At 42.5% G+C, this 22,017-nt stretch overlaps 1 protein-coding gene across 1 annotated transcript in view; it reads left to right on the top strand.

Moving 5' to 3' along the window:
• Window positions 1-2,229: 2,229 nt before the first annotated feature.
• The window catches only part of LOC115120381 (histidine N-acetyltransferase-like), a 41,778-nt gene continuing 21,990 nt past the window's right edge, over window positions 2,230-22,017 (top strand). The window contains exon 1 of the mRNA XM_065025310.1: window positions 2,230-2,400. The gene's annotated coding sequence lies outside the window, so the exon portion shown is untranslated. The remainder of the gene's footprint in view (window positions 2,401-22,017) is intronic.

Consider the following 22,017-nt stretch of genomic DNA (forward strand, 5'->3'; position numbering starts at 1 on the left):
ATACCCCTCCCTCACGATAACAGCTGTTATTCCCACTACTTCCAAGACGAGTCGCACTTATCCACTGATACCAGACCCTAGTCATCCAACCATCCCACATCCAGCTGCCATGCTGTCATTCTGCCAAAACCACATTGGGTTCTCAAAACGATTTTGAGGTACATTGATCTAATAATTTTTGTCATTTAGAAAATATATATATCACAGGTGGTTGGTGGCACCTTAATTGGTGGGGGGGGCTCATGGTAATGGCTGGAGCGGAACAGGTGGATTGGTATCAAATACATCAAACACATGGTTTCCACATGGTTTCCTCATGGTTTCCACCTGGTTTCCACATGGTTTCCACCTGGTTTCCACATGGTTTCCTCATGGTTTCCTCATGGTTTCCACATGGTTTCCACCTGGTTTCCACCTGGTTTCCTCATAGTTTCCACATGGTTTCCACCTGGTTTCCACATGGTTTCCACATGGTTTCCACATGGTTTCCTCATGGTTTCCACATGGTTTCCTCATGGTTTCCACATGGTTTCCACATGGTTTCCTCATGGTTTCCACATGGTTTCCACATGGTTTCCACCTGGTTTCCACATGGTTTCCTCATGGTTTCCACATGGTTTCCACCTGGTTTCCACATGGTTTCCACATGGTTTCCATGTGTTTGATGCCATTCCATTTGCGCCGTTCCAGACATTATTATGAGCCGTCCTCCACTCAGCAGCCTCCACTAAACTATATATATGTTGATCTGTTTTTAGTTTACTGTAAGTAGTATCCCCAACCGCCCACCCTAATGGGGCAATCAATGATACTTATTATTAGCATTTTCCAAATGATCTATAAGTAACTTCTTTGAGTTAAACAATAGATTTTGAGATACTTTAGAATGGATTTCATATTGACTGCAGACTCCATGTGAAATATCATACCACTTCTAATGATGCCAATTTTTAAAAATAATTGAACATTTTTTGATTAACCTCCTTTAAATGTTCACACCCAATGGAACAAAAACATGTTCTCTGATTTATGCCCTTACTAATTTTGTAATTTATTTTGTAAAGGAAGGGCGAAAATAGAAAGAGGGGGCAGTACATCAAAACCTCATCATAGTGAGGATATTAATCATGTGCAACGTAATTTGGTTCCGATATTTGACTTATTTAATTGAAATAAGATACCTAGACTTTAGCTTTTAAGGTTCAATGACTCTGAAATTCCAAAATAAAACATATAAAATTGAATTCTAACGCACTAATCTTCAGGGACCATTTTGCCCCATAGAGTTCCCCCCCCCCCCCGACAAAACACCCCCTTTCTTAAGTTTATGTTTTTATTGAATAATAATAAAGAAAATAACAGATGAATTCTTATTTCCCTTCAACATGTGTTTGCTTAAGGATAGCCAGTGTGCACATACTGTATCTAAATATGACCAAAAGTTGCCTTTTTATGTCAGAATATAGACATTTCTCTTAAGGTGGACGTTATCCGATGACATAACATAAGCATTGCTGCATTCATGAATCCACTGTTCCTCCATATGATATGAGAAAGAAAGACCATAGCCTTTCCTAACTTTGGGATCCATCATTTAATGCATATGATTACATTAATTATCAAATCAATTGATTACTAAGCAATTAGTATTAAAATAGGGTATGCATGCCATTTCTATTCTATTTCATACTGTGCAGTAAACATGAACTACAAATGAACTTTTACTACTGTATTAGCCTAATAATTTTTTTCTCTTTGTGTTCAATATTAAATGTTGATATTGTCATGTTTCTAGGCCTACTTTAGCAATGTATTCAATTCAAATTGCGAGAGAGTGAGAGACAGAGAGAGAGTGAGAGACAGAGAGGAGAGAGTGAGAGAGCTAGAGAGAGAGTGAGAGAGAGAGCGCTAGAGAGAGAGAGATTGAGAGAGAGTGAGAGAGTGAGAGAGCTAGAGAGAGCGAGATTGAGAGAGAGAGAGCGAGAGAGAGCGCGCACGAGAGAGAGAGAGAGTGAGAGAGAGAGCGCTAGAGAGAGAGAGATTGAGAGAGAGTGTGAGAGAGCTAGAGAGAGCGAGATTGAGAGAGAGAGAGCGAGAGAGAGAGCGCGCACGAGAGAGAGAGAGAGAGAGAGAGAGAGAGAGAGAGAGGGGCTATACTGGTGATGATGGTGTGGGGTTAGACAGGATAGCCTAGCCTACTACGAGGGGGAGAGGGTTTGTAGGAGGGGCTTAAACTTATACATCTCTTATATTGAAAGTTCGAGCCAGTGGCTGGGATAATTTGTATTTTATCCTGAAACTGAACATTAGCCGCTGTAACCATCCACCTCTCGCACCTGGCAATACACCTGCCTGTTGTTACCGTCAACACCCGCACAAGACCTCCGGGCTTCACTAACGGTAAGAGGGAAAAAATTCCACCGGCCGGCAGCGCTAGATATTTGGAGCACGTTGTCGGCTGTGAACATAGTCTAGCCTATCGATCACTTACGATAACGGTATCCATCTATGATCGATCATTATGATTTCGTAATATTTTTTAAAATAATATTCTAACGAATTTTTTTTCTTCTCACTTCTAAATACTGTTTTCATAGAAGGCAACGTAGCCTATAGCCTACGTGTGGTCGCGTTTTCTGCATAACCTTCAGTCTCTGTACCGAGCCTTTTCTCATATTAGGAACCGATTATCCCACCATCATATTCTTATCCGCCATTTTGTGTCCAATTTAAGGAATTTATAAGAGACTGAGTAACGGGATGGTAAAGCTAACACAATGATTCGATATGGATAGTCTAATGAAACGGGTTCATCCTCCACATTTGTAGCCTTATGTAGGTTTGCTATTCTACTGTATAGCATTATGACATTGTGTGTCTGTCTGTGTTCTAGGCCTATATGCAATGCATAGGGATGAATGATGCCGGTAGCCCATATGATTGAATATCGATATGATCAAAGATTCATCCAATCACCGTTGAGGATGCAATGCTGTACCTGACAGCGCCTCAGACTAATTTAATAAATGCATAGTCTGAAACGAAAAAGAAAACACACATATGTTTATCAGATATCACCTTGCGGCATCACTTTTGTGATATTTGTTTCTTCTTATATCCAATGATAGCTATGCAGTCAATGTGGAACGCTGAAAGCCCCGGCTAAAGCAGTCCCATACGGACAGATGGGGGCGGGCAGAATAGGGGGATATAACGGGGCAGAGTTGCCAAGTTATGATGAGTAATTCCTTTATCCACAACATTGATTCGGAGTATTCCTTCAATTTCGGGCGCGTACATGTGTTCTATGAAAACGTATGTGCGCAATGCCATGGCAGCAGTAAGGGAGCCTCTGAGCGGTGCGCCCGCCTCCAGTGTGTCTACATACAGCATGTGCTTGGGTAGAAGAGTCGTGACAACTACAATTGTGAGGTTCTCTATACGCTGGTGCACGTGTGGTGCCATTTACGTAGGTCCCTAGGTAGGCCTATAAGCTTAGGCTATTTCTCAGAAATGAGCTATAACAGCAATTCCTGTAATTCTAGGTATACATTTACCTTCAATTGTAAAGACAATGTATAGGCGCACATTTTATGCATGCATTATGGACAATGGCTATTTTCTAGCCTATGGCGGGTTTTATTTCTCCACATTCCATTGGGGTTGAGATACTCGGTCACGGGCAGCACGAGGAGGTGAGTGCTGGAGACGGAGTGAGACTTATTTCTTATATCCAACCTGCCCATACAGTGCGCGTGCCGTGCGCTCGCGTGTCTGCTCCTTCCCTCGGCCTGCTTTGTGATCTGATTCCACTTGACAGTTTGGAATTCGGGAATGAAAGAGGGGAGACGTGACTGTGTACTCATGATTAGACGCATCAAGGGACAGTTGGAAGATGAGAGCAGATTCGGACCATCAACTGCCCAACATTTTATAGATAGACACGTTTCTCTTTCATCCCACTCTGTCATTCTCTCTCTCTCCAGGCCCTCTTGCTCTCACTCGACCTCTCTATGCATTCTCTCACTTTCGCTCTCTCTATCTCCCCCTCTCTCTATTTCCAACCCCTCTATCTCTATCTCCCACCCTCTTTCCCCTACCCCCTCTCTATATATCCCCCCTCTCTATCTCCCCCTCTTTCCCCTACCCCCCTCTCTATATATCCCCTTCTCTCTATCTCCCACCCTCTTTCCCCTACTCCCCCCTCTCTCTCGCTTTCACTCGTTCTGTTTCTATCTCTCTTTTCCTCTCACTTTTATTGTATATATCTATCTCTCTATCTGTCTCTGTTGTCTGTCTTCCTCTCTCCTCCAACGCTGTCTCAGTCAAACAAACACCTTGTAGCATCATCCATCCTTCCATCCCTCTGCACCTTGCACATTTACAAGTTTCAAGCAAGTTTCTTATATGCTAGCATCCTTCCATCTGTCTATAAAAATATAGCAAAGCAGCTTTTAACAGAGGCTCCGTAACAAGTAGCCTGATAGACTCAGAGTAAGTAAGCTGTTTGGGACATTAGCCTAAAGCATTTTCAAAGAGCATGCCCGAGGGAGTGGGAGTACGGCCCAAATGGCGCCTATTCCCTATGTAGTGCACTACTTTGACGATGGTCCATATGGGTTCTGGTGAAAAGTAGTGCACTACATAGGGTATAGGGTGCTATTTGGGACATAGCCTGGGAGATTATTCGGTCTATAGGTGGTGGTGAGGCAGAGGGGGAGAGGTGGGGGACCAGAGGTGAGGGGGAGGAGGCGGAGAGCCTGGCACTATTGTCCCGCCTGAGCAGTTTTATGTTTTATCATGAAGGGCCCCTACTACTTACTCATGGTTGATCGGGGCAACTGCAAAGTCATCTAGGGAGTAAAGCTTTAGTTTGTGCACACACACACACACGCACACACTCTTACATCTGCTCCCCCCTTCATCCGTTCTCTTTTTCATCCATTCACCCCCTCTTTTACACACACGTGCACACAGCACACACCCATAACTCTATAAACACTCAATCTCCACCCGATATTCATTCGCCTGGTCACATTCATCCACCCCTACACCCTCCCTCCCGTCCTTTTTCACCCAAAAGCAATTCTGGTGAAGCTCATTGATTCAGACTCACTGGGGTGCCCTCTATATCCACACAGTGCTGAGTACTGACTCTGCAGTACACATACGCACACACGCACACACACACACACACACACACACACACACACACACACACACACACACACACACACACACACACACACGTACACACACACACACACACACACACACACACACACACACACACACACACCGTAATAGTTAAGGTGTAGGTGGAGGTTAAGCTGATCCTAGATCTGTGTGGATGGACTAACTCTCTTCCCGGAGTGAGTGACAGATAGAGAAAGGTAAAAGCAGGGATGAGATCAGTGCAGTCATCAACATGATAACCATCAGCTGTTCAATCTTGGCAGTCTCTTGCTACGTTTGCTTGTTCTTGATGCCGACCTAAAGGGTTGTGTTGATTGGGCACAAAACAGAAGACAAAAGACTGAAACAAAAATAAACGCTCATTTAATTTTCCGTTGCGTGTCCTACTGAAAATGACGAGCCATCTTTCTTGTTTAATGGACCTCTAGGGAGACAGACTCATGCCTTCATCATTCACACCTGGATAAGAATAGGATTGTTACTTTCATATCTGTTTTATAAGAGTTTTTTATTTACATAATGATAAGAATAAAAGGTGTACGCACTTGTAACGTTTTGTTTCACTCTCTTCCCCCACCCCCAATCCCATCCCATCCCATCGCCCCCACCCCCAATCCCATCCCATCGCCCCCACCCCCAATCCCATCCCATCGCCCCCACCCCCAATCCCATCCCATCGCCCCCACTCCCAAATCCCAGCTCATTAAATGGGTGTCTGTTTTGTTTATGGTTATGTTTGTGTGTTAGTGTTTGCTTGGTCCAGTGCAGCTCTAGTATGATGTATATCTATATTTCTGCAGCTCTATAATTATGTATGTCTATATTTGTGCAGCTCTAGTATGATGTACATCTATATTTCTTCTTTTTGAAGTTTCCTAACCTAAACCAAGGTTATTGTTTGTAATCGCCCTTAATAATCAGATAGAGACATAGAGGGGGAAATGAGTCTTGAAATTATGCCAGATATCAGGATAGTAAGTTTGGGATTGGGACAAAAACATCATGAAAACATAATGATAGGATAAGAGAGAGAGAGAGAGAGAGAGACAGCAAGAGAGAGAGAGCTAGCGAGAGAGAGTCAGAGAGAGAGATAGAGAGAAAGAGGTGGAGAGATAGAGACAACGAGAGAGAGATAGATAGATAGATAGATCTAGAGAGCGAGAGAGAGAGCTACAGATAGAAAAATACAGTAAAAATAGGTAGAAAGAGAGTGAGATTTACTGCACTCGTGTTTGATGATGATGCCCTCAAAAAGGTCTAAAACTAGGCCACATATTGATGACAGTTAAATGCGATGTCCCATAACGTGATATTCTCTAGCGGAGAAATGATCTAACTCCGACTGATTAACCATTATACGAATGAGAGCTCCGGGTACAAGCTGCCAAAAGAACAGATCTAGGATCAGTGCACCCCCAATACTAACCTTAACCATTAGAAGGGGGAGCCAAAACTGATCTCAGATCAGCAGCTATAGGAGTGAAATACTGCACAGGTGAAATCAAGAGGACAAGTGTATAAATATGTCATGGGATTTTACCACAGAGAGTTATGTAAACACACAAGCATGAACACATGGACTAGATATGGAGGTGAGGGAGGGAGGGAGAGAGAGAGAGAGAGAGAGAGGGAGAGAGGGTGGGAAGGAGGAAGAAAGAGAGAAGGTGGGAAGAATGGAGGGAGGGAGAAAGAGATAGAGAGAGAGAGAGAGAGGGAAGGAAGGAGGGAGGGAGGTAGAGAGGGAGGAGGGAGAAAGAGAGAGAGTGAGAGAGAGAGAGACAGGGTTGGGCACTGCAGCAAACGAGGAAGAGAGATTTATTTAAATGCCAGATTCTTCAGTGTAGCCTAATTCAGGAATCAGGACTGATGTTTAGTATATGGAAATTCACTGTAATCTCCTTTTAGATCATGTTGATTGGTCCGTCCTGTTTACATGAGAAGAGAGAGAATTGTCTAATGAATTTATTTCAGTTGGCTGATTTCCTTCTGTGAACTGTCACTCAGGAAAATCTTTGAAATTGTTGCATGTTGCATTTATATTTCTGTTCAGTGTAATAGGTTAAAAAAAAGATTAAAGAACATTTCATGAGGACTGTGAGGAGACACACAGACACAGTACAATTATTATTATTATTAGCGTTGTATTTTTAATGTGTGTGACTGTCCTTGTCTATCGCTGCTGCTTCGGAAAAAAATTGAATGGGGATCCGAATAAACCAAACACTCACGTGTCTTCACTAACATTTTCAAACTGTCCCTGACCAAGTCTGTAATACCAACATGTTTGAAGCAGCCCAAGAATGCCATGGTAACCTGCCTAATGACTATCGCCCCGTAGCACTCACATCTGTAGCCATTAAATGTTTTGAAAGGCTGGTCATGGCTCACATCAACACCATCATCCCAGACACCTTGGATCCACTTCAATTCACATATCGCTCCAATAGATCCACAGATGACGCAATCTCTTTTGCACTCCAACCTGCCCTTTCCCACCTGGACAAAAGGAACACCAAGGTGAGAATGCTGTTAATTGACTACAGTTCAGCTTTCAACACCATAGTGACCTCAAAGCTCATCACTAAGTTCAGGACCCTGGGACTGAACACCTGCAACTAGGTCCTGGACTTCCAGATGTGACGCACCAAGGTGGTGAAGGTAGGCAACAACACATCCGCCACGCTGACCCTCCACATGGGGGCCCCTCAGGGATACGGCTTAATCCCCTCCTGTACTCCCTGTTCACCCACGACTGGTATGGTTGGGGCTGTTACAGTGTCCGTATTACAGCCACTCTGGCGGTCACGAGTCATGAAGGCAGTCAAATTCCATGTGAATGTTTAGTCACGGTAACTAGGCTTCTCCAAACTCTGATGCTGCTGCTGGTCATTAGTAGCCTACCAAACTTGCTAACTGCCTGGAACCATCAATGCAAATGTGATGGGAAATCTAATCGAACACTTCATGAAAGCCCATGATCTCATGTTGTGCAAAATTTCTATAGGCTATGCAATTGCGTGAGAAAACAGAGCGATGGCCTCTATTAAAAAAAGGAGGATCCCATCAGCTTTCTATAGGCTAGGCCTACTATATTTATTGATCAACTTTCCTAATATTAAGCACATTTCTTCTCTTTACAACAGGAGTATAGCCTACCTGTCTGGCATGAAAATGTAACACAGGAAACAGCGTCCTCCATTCGCTATTTAAGTGCAGAGATTAAATTTTTCCACCCCCTGCCCCTGTTTCGAGACAGGTGCATGATAATGGTCCGTTCTAAATAAAAACAAATTTAACACATATTATTTAGTATATGTAAAGACAAAATTAAATCAAGAATAGTCTGATGGGTGGGTGACAATATCAGCCTATCGGTTGTGAATCATGCCCAGCTTTTGTGCAGTAAGGCAAGCAAGTGCCTTTTCTTTGTGACTTTTTCAAATCGTAGTCGCAGTAGTCATAGGCCTATACACCTTAGATCAGTGGTTAAATGTAACCACTGATGTGTACAGTGCATTCAGAAAGTATTCAGACCACTTCCCTTTTTCCACATTTTGTTACGTTACAGCCTTATTCTAAAATGGATTAAATTAGTTTGTTTCCTCATCAATCTACACACAATACACTGTCGTGTCTTTACTATCATTAAATTGAAGACTTATAGTTTTTATCAAAGATTCTCTGTAATTAGTATTCCGCGGTCAACTGATTAATCATGTAACTAATTACCGTAATTTCCGGACTATAAGCCGCTACTTTATTCCCACACTTTGAACCTCGCGGTTTATACAATGACGCGGCTAATTTATGGATTTTTCCCGCTTTCACAAGATTCATGCCGCCAAAAAACTGAGCACCGTCACATAATGTGACGTAAATCGAGCGCGCTCAAACTTCCCATCATTCTGATTACGGTAGTAATTTTGTCACCCTCATCATGGCAAAGACACGGAGAAATGCATATGATGCAGCTTTCAAGTTGAAGGCGATCGATCTGGCTGTTTGAAAAGGAAATAGAGCTGCTGCATGGGAGCTTGGCCTTAATGAGTCGATGATAAGACGTTGGAAACAGCAGCGTGAGGAACTGACTCAGTGCAAAAAGACAACAAAAGCTTTCCGAGGGAAGAAAAGCAGATGGCCCAAAGTATTTGCAGCCACTCGACATCAGTGTAAATCGTGCATTTAAGGTGGCGCTCATTGTTCAGTGGGAGGCTTGGATGACAAGTGGGGAGAAATCCTTCACTAAAACGGGCCAACGGGCCAATGGCGAAGAGCATCTTATGGTCAAGTCTGCCAGTGGGTCCTGACAGCGTGGAGCATTGTCAAAAAATCCACTATCATCAACGGGTTTCGAAAGGCTGGACTGCTGCGTGTTGAAGGGGCAGCATGAGCTCAGCGGGGTATTTGCCTCCGGATGAAAGTGACGAGACCGACAATGAAAACGATCCAACATCGGATGAAGCAATTCTGAGGCTATTCAACTCCGACACCGAAGGAGATGACTTCAGTGGTTTCAGTGCACAGGAGGAGGAAGATAGTGACCAATGACTTTACTGGTAGGCTGCTGTTTAATTTTTGTCACAAGCCGTGTTTCGTTAAAGCCTATTTATTTTTGTTACAAGCCGTGTTTCGTTAAAGCCTATTTATTTTTGTTACAAGCCGTGTTTCGTTAAAGCCTATTTATTTTTGTCACAAGCCGTGTTTCGTTAAAGCCTATTTATTTTTGTTACAAGCCGTGTTTAAAGCCTATTTATTTTTTAAAGCCTATTTATTTTTGTCACAAGCCGTGTTTCGTTAAAGCCTATTTATTTTTATTTTTGTTAAAGCCTATTTATTTTTGTTACAAGCCGTGTTTCGTTAAAGCCTATTTATTTTTGTTACAAGCCGTGTTTCGTTAAAGCCTATTTATTTTTGTTACAAGCCGTGTTTCGTTAAAGCCTATTTATTTTTGTCACAAGCCGTGTTTCGTTAAAGCCTATTTATTTTTGTCACAAGCCGTGTTTCGTTAAAGCCTATTTATTTTTGTCACAAGCCGTGTTTCGTTAAAGCCTATTTATTTTTGTTACAAGCCGTGTTTCGTTAAAGCCTATTTATTTTTGTTACAAGCCGTGTTTCGTTTAAAGGCTGTGTAAAGTTAATTTGTTTCAATGTACCGGTAGGCACCTGCGGCTTATAGACATGTGCGGCTTATTTATGTACAAAATACATATTTTTTTATAATTCAGTGGGTGCGGTTTATATTCAGGTGCGCTTAATAGTCCAGCAATTACGGTAACTAGGAAGTCGGGCACCAAGAGAAATATTCAGATTATAATTATAATTTCCTAAAATAACTTTTCAGATATTTTATCTGATCAATTAGTCTTCGAATTAATGAATTATTTGCTTTACCTCACGTTAGTCTCATTCCAAACGTCGTAAATTGTTGGTTATCTGCGCGAACCCTGTCTTCACTATGAGTCATCCATACATCAATTGTCTTAAATCATTTATTTATTACTAACTAAGTAATTAACAGAAATAAATAAACAAACAGTAAATATGGTTACAAGAAATGATAGGAGAATGTGCCCTGGTGGGCTAAACCGGCATGGCGGCTTGTTAGACAAAACGGGAGGTGGGGGTCGACTAAGAAGTCACTACAAAGTGATAATTACAACAATTGAAAAGCTAGTCCTTTGCACATGAACGCTCACTCATCCGGGAACAATTGCAATCAATATGTATATTTACGCTCAGTGTGTCTTCTTGATCGCTGGTGAAAAGTTTGTTTCTTCAGTAGAATTGTCCATTTCTCTCCCTCTCTCTCTCGGTTGTGGTTAGAGGGGATAGTTCAGAGTGAAATTAATTTGTTTTCCGTTATAGAATGGATGTTTCGGCGGTTGTCGTTCTTCGCGTTTAATGATACCGAATACCTAGCTGCAGACTAGTAATTAATATCAAAGACTTGTTCTTATTCTGTCGGTATCGATAGTCTAAGAGTTTAACCACGTGGTATGGTTAAAAGATTCAGCAAGGGTTTACAACCTTTGTCCCCTCCTAATGGAAAAAACATGGTCTGGTGATAATTTCTCAAAGTTGGGTATTATTTGGAATTGCAGAAAAGGGCTGTCCCAGGACGTCTGACCCTAACTGGGCTCAGGGGCGGTCCTCTGATTTAGTAACTCCAATCCCCTTTTTGAGTTTTCCTTCATTAAACAGTCCAAAATCACATTGTAAAATTGTGTAAACAGTATCATACTCACTCATTCATCTTATACAACAATTAGATGTAAACCTCATATCTGAGGCTATTATATAAACAGCGTTATGGTAATGTAGCCACATCGTCTCCCATGAGCTTCCCCAAGTTGTAACAAAAGGACCAGTTCGTAGCTGGATTCTTCACCGATCTTCTATACTTTCTCCGGAACATGACATTTGTTCAGACCTCGAGTTTTGTGAGGTGGAAGAAATTCCCCTGTTCTCTATAGAAATTGACTCTCTCTAAACTGTGTGTCCATGAGGAGATCCTCGGGAATTTAAGATGTCTCTCTGACCACAGCAGCCTAGTTGAAGGAGGAAAGGGGGAGGCAGGGAGAGGGGGATGGGGCTCGCCACACCCAAAGAGGGCAACGTCATGACAACACCATAATGACAAAGTGAAAATAGCTTTTTTTTTATGTAGCAGTATATATATAAAAAACAGACCCTTTGCTATGAGACTTGAAATTGAGCTCAGGTGCATCCTGTTTCCATTGATCATCTTTGAGATGTTTCTACAAATTGATTGTAATCCACCTGTGATAAATTCAATTGATTTGACATAATTTGGAAAGGCACACATCTGTCTATATAAGGTCTCAAAGTTAACAGTGCATTTCAGAGCAAAAACCAAGCCATGAGGTCGAAGGAATTGCCCGTAGAGCTCCTAGACAGGATTGTGTCATGCACAGATGAGGAAGGGGAAGGGTACCAACAAATGTCTGAAGATCACCAAGAGCATAGTGGCCTCCATCATTCTTAAATGGAAGAAGTTTGGAACCACCAAGACTCTTCCTAGAGCTGGCCGCCCGGCCAAACTGATCAATCGGGGGTGAAGGTCCTTGGTCAGGGAGGTGACCAAGAACCCAATTGTCACTCTGACAGAGCTCCAGAGTTCCTCTGTGGAAATGGGAGAACCTTCCAGAAGGACAACCATCTCTGCTGCGCTCCACCAATCAGGCCTTTATGGTAGAGTGGCCAGCCGGAAGCCACTCCTCAGTAAAAGGCACATGACAGCCCCCTTGGAGTTTGCCAAAAGGTACCTAAAGGACTCTCGGACCATGAGAAACAAGATTCTCTGGTCTGATGAAACCAAGATTGAACTCTTTGGCCTGAACGCCAAGCGTCACGTCTGGAGGAAACCTGGCACCATCCCTACGGTGAAGCATGGTGGTGGCAGCATCACATCTGGAGGAAACCTGGCACCATCCCTACGGTGAAGCATGGTGGTGGCAGCAACATGCTGTGGGGATGTTTTTCAGTGGCAGGGACTATCCGTTTTGTCACTAAAGCACCTTATACTACCCACCACTGCGACTTGTATGCTCTAGTCGGCTGGCCCTCGCTACATATTCGTCGCCAGACCCACTGGCTCCAGGTCATCTACAAGGCCATGCTAGGCAAAGCTCCGCCTTATCTCAGCTCACTGGTCACGATGGCAACACCCATCCGTAGCACGCGCTCCAGCAGGTGTATCTCATTGAGCATCCCCAAAGCCAACACCTCATTCGGCCGCCTTTCGTTCCAGTACTCTGCTGCCTGTGACTGGAACGATTTGCAAAAATCGCTGAAGTTGGAGACTTTTATCTCCCTCACCAACTTCAAACATCAGCTATCTGAGCAGCTAACCGATCGCTGCAGCTGTACATAATCTATTGGTAAATAGCCCACCCATTTTCACCTACCTCATCCCCACAGTTTTTATTTATTTACCTTTCTGCTCTTTTGCACACAAATATCTCTACCTGTACATGATCATCTGATCATTTATCACTCCAGTGTTAATCTGCAATATTGTAATTATTCGCCTACCTCCTCATGCCTTTTGCACACATTGTATATAGACTCCCCTTTTTTTTCTCTACTGTGTTATTGACTTGTTAATTGTTTACTCCATGTGTAACTCTGTGTTGTCTGTTCACTCTGCTATGCTTTATCTTGGCCAGGTCGCAGTTGCAAATGAGAACCTGTTCTCAACTAGCCTACCTGGTTAAATAAAGGTGAAATAAAATAAAATAAAAAAAATAAAAAAAATATGAGACTAGTCAGGATGGAGAAAAAGCTGAATGGAGCAAAGTACAAAGAGATCCTTGATGAACACTTGCTCCAGAGCACTCAGAACCTCAGAATGGGGAGAAGGTTCACCTTCCAACAGGACAGTGACCCTAAGCACACAGCCAAGACAACTCAGTAGTGGCTTCGAGACAAGTCTCTGAATGTCCTTGAGTGGCCCAGCCAGAGCCCAGACTTGAACCTGATTGAACATCTCTGGAGAGACCTGAAAATAGCTGTGCAGCGACGCACCCCATCCAACCTGACAGAGATTGAGAGGATCTGCAGAGAATAATGGGAGAAACTCCAAAAATACAGATGTGCCAAGCTTATAGCGTCATACCCAAGAAGTCTTGAGGCTGTGATCACTGCCAAAGGTGCTTCAAAGAAAGTACTGAGTAAAGGGTCTGAAAACTTATGTAAATGTGATATTTCTATTTTTTATTTATACATTTGCAAAAATGTCTGATAACCTGTTTTGCTTTGTTATTATGGGGTATTGTGTGTATATTGATCAGGGAAAAAACAATTTAATACATTTTAGAATAAGGCTGTAACGTAACAAAATGTGGAAAAAGTCAAGGATTCTGAATAGTTTCCGAATGCACTGTATGTTTTGATAAGGTTTGTATCACAACTAAAGTGGCCAAATAACTTCTTGAAATGAATCCACTTTACAATCGGTGTAGACCCTAACTGGCATAAGAGGCGTGTGAGTTTGGGGAAGATCATTTTCACCATAAAAATGCACCATTATAATAATGCATTACATGCATAATCGCATGTGTGGTCATTTTTGAGAATGCCGTTTTCCTGCTAATTGATTGCATTTAGGAACATTTGCGCTTATAGCCTACTGCCTTGTGCGCATCGCTGCGGTTATAATGTGAAGAAAGAGCCTAATAAACTCAGCAAAAAAAGAAATGTCCTCTCACTGTCAACTGCATTTATTTTCAGCAAACTTAACATGTGTAAATATTTGTATGAACATAACAAGATTCAACAACTGAGACATAAACTGAACAAGTTCCACAGACATGTAACTAACAGAAATTGAATAATGTGCCCCTGAATAAAGGGGGCGGGGTGGTCAAAATCAAAAGTAGCAGTCAGTATCTGGTGTGGCCACCAGCTGCATTAAGTACTGCAGTACATCTCCTCCTCATGGACTGCACCAGATTTGCCAGTTCTGGCTGTGAGATGTTACCCCACTCTTCCACCAAGGCACCTGCAAGTTCCCGGACATTTCTGGGGGGAATGGCCCTACCCCTCACCCTCCAATCCAACAGGTCCCAGACACACTCAATGTGATTGATTTCCGGGCTCTTCGCTGGCCATGGCAGAACTCTGACATTCCTGTCTTGCAGGAAATCACACACAGAGCGAGCAGTATGGCTGATGGCATTGTCATGCTGGAGGGTCATGTCAGGATGAGCCTGCAGGAAGGGTACCACATGAGGGAGGAGTATGTCTTCCCTGTAACGCACTGCGTTGAAATTGCCTGCAATAACAACAAGCTCAGTCCGATGATGCTGTGACACACCACCCCAAACCATGATGGACCCTCCACCTCCAAATCGATCCCGCTCCAGAGTAAGGCCCCGGTGTAACACTCATTCCTTTGACGTTAAACGCGAATCTGACCATCACCCCTGGTGAGACAAAACCGCCACTCGTCAGTGAAGAGCACTTTTTGCCAGTCCTATTTGGTCCAGCGACGGTGGGTTTCTGCCCATAGGCAACGTTGTTGCCGGTGATGTCTGGTGAGGACCTGCCTTACAACAGGCCTACAAGCCGTCAGTCCAGCCTCTCTCAGCCTATTGCAGACAGTCTGAGCACTGATGGAGAGATTGTGCATTCCTGGTGTAACTCGGGCAGTTGTTGTTGCCATCCTGTACCTGTCCCGCAGGTGTGATGTTCGGATGTACCGATCCTGTGCAGGTGTTACACGTGGTCTGCCACTGTGAGGACGATCAGCTGTCTGTCCTGTCTCCCTGTAGCGCTGTCTTAGGCATCTCACAGTATGGACATTGCAATTTATTGCCCTGGCCATATCTGCAGTCCTCATGCCTCCTTGCAGCATGCCTAAGGCACGTTCACGCAGATGAGCAGGGACCCTGGGCATCTTTCTTTTGGTGTTAGCCTGTGAGAAGGACCCGATCACATGATGGGCATTGGCTAATAAGAATTGAGATATCTGAGAAAGCCATGTGAGTGAGAGGTGATTCTGAGCAGGCAGCCGGGAGAAGGGAATTCATTATTATATTTTGCCCAAGGGTACAATGGCCACTAGCCGCGAAAGGCATTCATTTTTTTAGGGGCATTACAGCCACACTAAGGGGATGCTGCCGTGAAATTCTAGGCATTATCAAGTGCTTCTCAAATTGTGAATGAGAGACTGATGAAGTGTGTGTAGCCTGCGTAAGAAACAAATCAGAGCTCATGTCTTTCATGTGACTTTTTTCATATCATCATTAGAGTCACATCATGCAGCCTTAGAATGTATTAAACATCTAAACATATAGCCCAACATTTGTATCACAACAACAGTTGCATAAATAACTCTAAATGAAGCATTTAGCAGGACCAGTTTCTTTGTTAACCGCTCAACACAGAATAGCCCCATGTGCGCACACTATTTTTTGGAGAAAATATCCTTGCTATTTTATTCAGTCAATTGTATTGTTTATACTATAAATAATATAAAATAATTTATGTTAATTAATGGTCAATTATTGTGAGACGGAAGTTAATTGCTTGACAATCACCGGCTGACCAAATTTCATGACTGCCACAGCCCTCGGTTTTACAACTGCTTGGCATCTGATGCAAAGCGATACAGAGGGTAGTGCGGACGGCCAAGGACATCACTGGGGCCAAGCTCCCTGCCATCCAGGACCTCTATACCAGACGGTGTCAGAGAAAGGCCCTATCATTTGTCAAAGATTCCAGCCACCCAAGTCATAGACTGTTCCCTCAGCGGTACCGATTAACAAGTCTGGAAACAACGGGACCCTGAACAGCTTCTACCCCCAAGCCATATATGACTGCTAAATAGTTATTAGTTAACCAAATAGCTACTCGGACTATTGACCTGTTTTGCACTAACACTTTTGACTCATCACATACCCTGCTGTTACTGTTTATTATCTGTCCCTTTATTCCTAGTTATATGTACATATCTACCATGATTACCTCGTACCCCTGCACATCACTAGCCTGTTCAACCTCTCTTTTGTATCGTCTGAGATTCCCAAAGTTTGGAATGCTGCAGCGGTCATATCCCTTTTCAAAGTGGGAGACACTCTAGACCCAAACTGCTACAGACCTATATCTATCCTACCCTGCCTTTCTAAGGTCTTCGAAAGCCAGGTTAACGAACAGATTACCGACCATTTCGAATCTCACCGTACATTCTCAGCTATGCAATCTGGTTTCAGAGCTGGTCATGGGTGCACCTCATCCACGCTCAAGGTCCTAAATGATATCATAACCGCCATCGAAAATAGACATTACTGTGCAGCCGTATTCATCGACCTGGCCAAGGCTTTCAACTTTGTCAATCATCACATTCTTATTGGCAGACTCAACAGCCTTGGTTTCTCAAATGATTGCCTCGCCTGGTTTACCAACTACTTCTCTGATAGAGTTCAGTCTGTCAAATCGGAGGGGCTATGGGGGTGCCACAGGGTTCAATTCTCGGGCCGACTCTCTTCTCTGTATACATCAATTATGTCGTTCTTGCTGCTGGTGATTCTCTGATCCAACTCTACGCAGACGACACCATTCTGTATACTTCTGGCCCTTCGCTGGACACTGTGTTAACTAACCTCCAGACGAGCTTCAATGCCATACAACAATCCAAAATTAAATCTTGAATCAGCTTCCTATTTCGCAACACAGCATCCTTCACTCATGCTGCCAAACATACCCTCATAAAACTGACCATCCTACCGATCCTCGACTTCGGCGATGTCATTTATTAAATAGCCATCAAACACTCTACTCAACAAATTGGATGCAGTCTATCACAGTGCCATCTGTTTTGTCACCAAAGCCCCATATTCCTCCACCACTGTGACCTGTACACTCTCGTTGGCTGGCCCTCGCTTCATACTCGTCGCCAAACCCACTGGCTCCAGGTCATCTACAAGTCTCTGCTAGGTAAAGCACCGCCTTATCTCAGCTCACTGGTCACCATAGCAGCACCCACTCGTAGCACGCACTCCAGCAGGTATATCTCACTGGTCACCCCCAAAGCCAATTCATCCTTTGGCCGCCTTTCCTTCCAGTTCTCTGCTGCCAATGATTGGAATGAACTGCAAAATTCACTGAAGCTGGAGACTCATATTTCCCTCACTAACTTTAAGCACCAGCTGTCAGAGCAGCTCACAGATCACTGCACCTGTACATAGCCAATCTGTAAACAGCCCATCCAACTACCTCATCCCCAAAATGTATTTATTTATTTATCTTGTTCCTTTCCACCCCAGTATCTCTACTTGCACTTTCATCTTCTGCACATCTACCATTCCAGTGTTTAATTGCTATATTGTAATTAATTTGCCACCATGGCCTATTTATTGCCTTTTATTTTTGATTAATGCCTAGAGAACTTCTACATTTCCATGGAAACATCATCTGCGTCTCAACGTCAACAGTGAAGAGGCGTCTCCGAGGTGCTGGCCTTCTAGGCAGAGTTCCTCTGTCCAGTGTCTGTCTTTTGCCCATCTTAATCTTTTCCCTTTATTGGCCAGTCTGAGATATGGCTTTTTCTTTGCAACTCTGCCTAGAAGGCCAGCATCCCGGAGTCACCTCTTCAATGTTGACGTTGAGACTGGTGTTGTGCGAGTACTATTTAATGAAGCTGCCAGTTGAGGACTTGTGAAGCATCTGTTTCTCAAACTAGACACTCTAATGTACTTGTCCTCTTGCTCAGTTGTGCACCGGGGCCTCCCACTCCTCTTTCTATTCTGGTTAAGGCCAGTTTGCGCTGTTCTATGAAGGTAGTAGTACACAGCGTTGTACGAAATCTTCAGTTTCTTGGCAATTTCTCGCATGGAATAGCCATCATTTCTCAGAACAAGAATAGACTGAAGAGTTTCAGAAGAAATTTCTTTGTTTCTGGCCATTTTGAGCCTGTAATCGAACCCACAAATGCTGATACACCAGATACTCAACTAGTCTAAAGAAGGCCAGTTTTATTGCTTCTTTAATCAGTACAACAGTTTTCAGCTGTGCTAACATTATTGCAAAAGGGGTTTCTAATGATCAATTAGCTTTTTAAAATGATAAACTTGGATTAGCTAACACAACGTGCCATTGGAACACAGGAATGATGGTTGCTGATAATGGGCCTCTGTACGTCTCTGTACGTGTATGTAGATATTCCATTCAAAATCAGCCGTTTCCAGCTACAAAAGTCATTTACAACATTAACAATGTCTACACTGTATTTCTGATCAAGTTGATGTTATTTTAATGGACAAATTTTTTTTTGCTTTTCTTTCAAAAACAATAACATTTCTAAGTGACCCCAAACTCTTGAACGGTAGTATATATCACACACTACTTTTGGCCAGAACCTATGGGCCCTCAGAGCCTATGGGCCCTCAGAGCCTATGGGCCCACAGAGCCTATGGGCCCTCAGAGCCTATGGGCCCACAGAGCCTATGGGTCCTGGTCAAAAGTAGTGCACTAAATAGGGAATAATTGGGATGCAGACATCTATTTCAAACCTTGACACATCTGTCGCCGTGTCCCTTCAATTACGTAAAGGGATAACGTACAGTAGTGTTCTAATCTCTGTCAAGTCCTCTGTGTTTATTACAGGACAGCAGTGTGTGTGTGTGTGTGTGTGTGTGTGTGTGTGTGTGTGTGTGTGTGTGTGTGTGTGTGTGTGTGTGTACTGTGTGTGAGTATGTACTGTCTGTGTGGTGTGTGTGTGTTTGTGTATGTGTGTAGTCAGAGCACCACAAGAGTGTGACATCAGCACTGTATAGCCTAAATCCTCCTCTTTGCTGTCCTCCTCTGTTGACATCATGTGACTACTAGTCTGTTTTACTGCTGTTTCAAAGGAAGAGAGAAACAATTTGAGGGCAGATTATATTCTGTTCTGTATTATATTACATTATATTATATGTACTATATTACATTATACAGTATGAGGTTTGAGCATATCACTCAGTGCCTCTTTGTACACTACTTTGCCTGCCTACCGTCCAATGTTGTTAAAGGACATCATTTACTGTATGTTATAATAGGGAATGGTTGTTTGAGTTTGACGCATCCATATCTCCTGTTACCAATAGACCTTCAACTCCTATCTTTAACACTGATACTATGACAAACGGAAGATTTGCAGAAATTACTTTCACTCTCCACACTCTTAGAATTAGTGGTTCCTCAAGGAACCCTGGAGTTCCTCAAATAACCCTGGAGTTCCTCAAGGAACCCCTGGAGTTCCACAAAGAACCCTGGAGTTCCTCAAGGAACCATGGAGATCCTCAAAGAACCCTGGAGTTCCTCAAGGAACCCCTGGAGATCCTCAAAGAACACTGGAGTTCCTCAAGGAACCATGGAGATCCTCAAAGAACCCTAGAGTTCCTCACGGAACCATGGAGATCCTCAAAGAACCCTGTGTGTGTGTGTGTGTGTGTGTGTGTGTGTGTGTGTGTGTGTGTGTGTGTGTGTGTGTGTGTGTGTGTGTGTGTGTGTGTGTGTGTGTACAGTGGATTCAGAAAGTATTCAGACCCTTTCCCTTTTTCCACATTTTGTTACGTTACAGCCTTATTCTAAAATAGATTTTTTTTAAACATCAATGTACACACAATATCCCATAATGAATAAGAAAAAACAGGTTTTTAAAAATGTTTTCAAATGTATTAAAAATGAAAAACCTGAAAATAGTTGTGCTGTGATACTCCCCATCCAACCTGACATACAGTCCCGGTCAAAAGTTTTACAACACCTACTCATTCAAGGGTTTTTATTTATTTTTTACTTTATCCACATTTTGTTACGTTACAGCCTTACATTAAAATGTATTAAATTGTATTTTTTTCCTCATCAATCTACATACAATTGACAAAGAAAAAACAGGTTTTTCGATTTTTTTCTTACAAATGTATAAAAATTTAAAACTGAAATATCACATTTACATAAGTATTCAGACCCTTTACCCAGTATTTTGTTGAAGCAACTTTGGCAGCGATTACAGCATCAAGTCTTCTTGGGTATGACGCCACAAGCTTGGCACACCTGTATTTGGGGAGTTTCTCCCAACCTTCTCTGCAGATCCTCTCAAGCTACACTACTGGTCAAAAGTCTTAGAACACCAACTCATTCAAGGGTTTTTCTTCATTTTTACTATTTTCTACATTGTAGAAGAATAGTGAATACATTAAAACTATGAAATAACACATATGGAATCATGTAATAACCAAAAAAGTGTTAAACAAATCAAAATATATTTTATATTTGAGATTTTTCAAATAGCCACCCTTTGACTTGATGACAGCTGTGGCAGAAGAATCAGAATTAGTTAGGTAACATAGATAATTAAGATGTCTTACCTGCATAATATGCTTATATGATATGCTTGTAATTAAAATGTATTCCTTCGGACTCTGGTGTTGGCAGTTGCACTTCCTCCCTCAGTTGGGGCTCAGTCACCTGGGGCCCAGAGAGGGGAGAGATCAGGCTTGTCTTTCACATGTCCCTGTTGCTATGCAGAATATCAGAAAGAGAAGAGGACAGGAGGGAACATTCTCTTCATATGTGAATGTGTCTTTACCTATTCTAAACCATGTGAATGTGTCTGTACCTATTCTAAACCATGTGAATGTGTCTTTACCTATTCTAAACCATGTGAATGTGTCTGTACCTATTCTAAACCATGTGAATGTGTCTGTACCTATTCTAAACCATGTGAATGTGTCTTTACCTATTCTAAACCATGTGAATGTGTCTGTACCTATTCTAAACCATGTGAATGTGTCTGTACCTATTCTAAACCATGTGAATGTGTCTTTACCTATTCTAAACCATGTGAATGTGTCTGTACCTATTCTAAACCATGTGAATGTGTCTTTACCTATTCTAAACCATGTGAATGTGTCTGTACCTATTCTAAACCATGTGAATGTGTCTCTACCTATTCTAAACCATGTGAATGTGTCTTTACCTATTCTAAACCATGTGAATGTGTCTTTACCTATTCTAAACCATGTGAATGTGTCTGTACCTATTCTAAACCATGTGAATGTGTCTGTACCTATTCTAAACCATGTGAATGTGTCTCTACCTATTCTAAACCATGTGAATGTGTCTTTACCTATTCTAAACCATGTGAATGTGTCTGTACCTATTCTAAACCATGTGAATGTGTCTGTACCTATTCTAAACCATGTGAATGTGTCTTTACCTATTCTAAACCATGTGAATGTGTCTTTACCTATTCTAAACCATGTGAATGTGTCTTTACCTATTCTAAACCATGTGAATGTGTCTTTACCTATTCTAAAC

Source organism: Oncorhynchus nerka, linkage group LG12 (genome assembly GCF_034236695.1).
Source record: "Oncorhynchus nerka isolate Pitt River linkage group LG12, Oner_Uvic_2.0, whole genome shotgun sequence".
NCBI lineage: Eukaryota > Metazoa > Chordata > Actinopteri > Salmoniformes > Salmonidae > Oncorhynchus > Oncorhynchus nerka.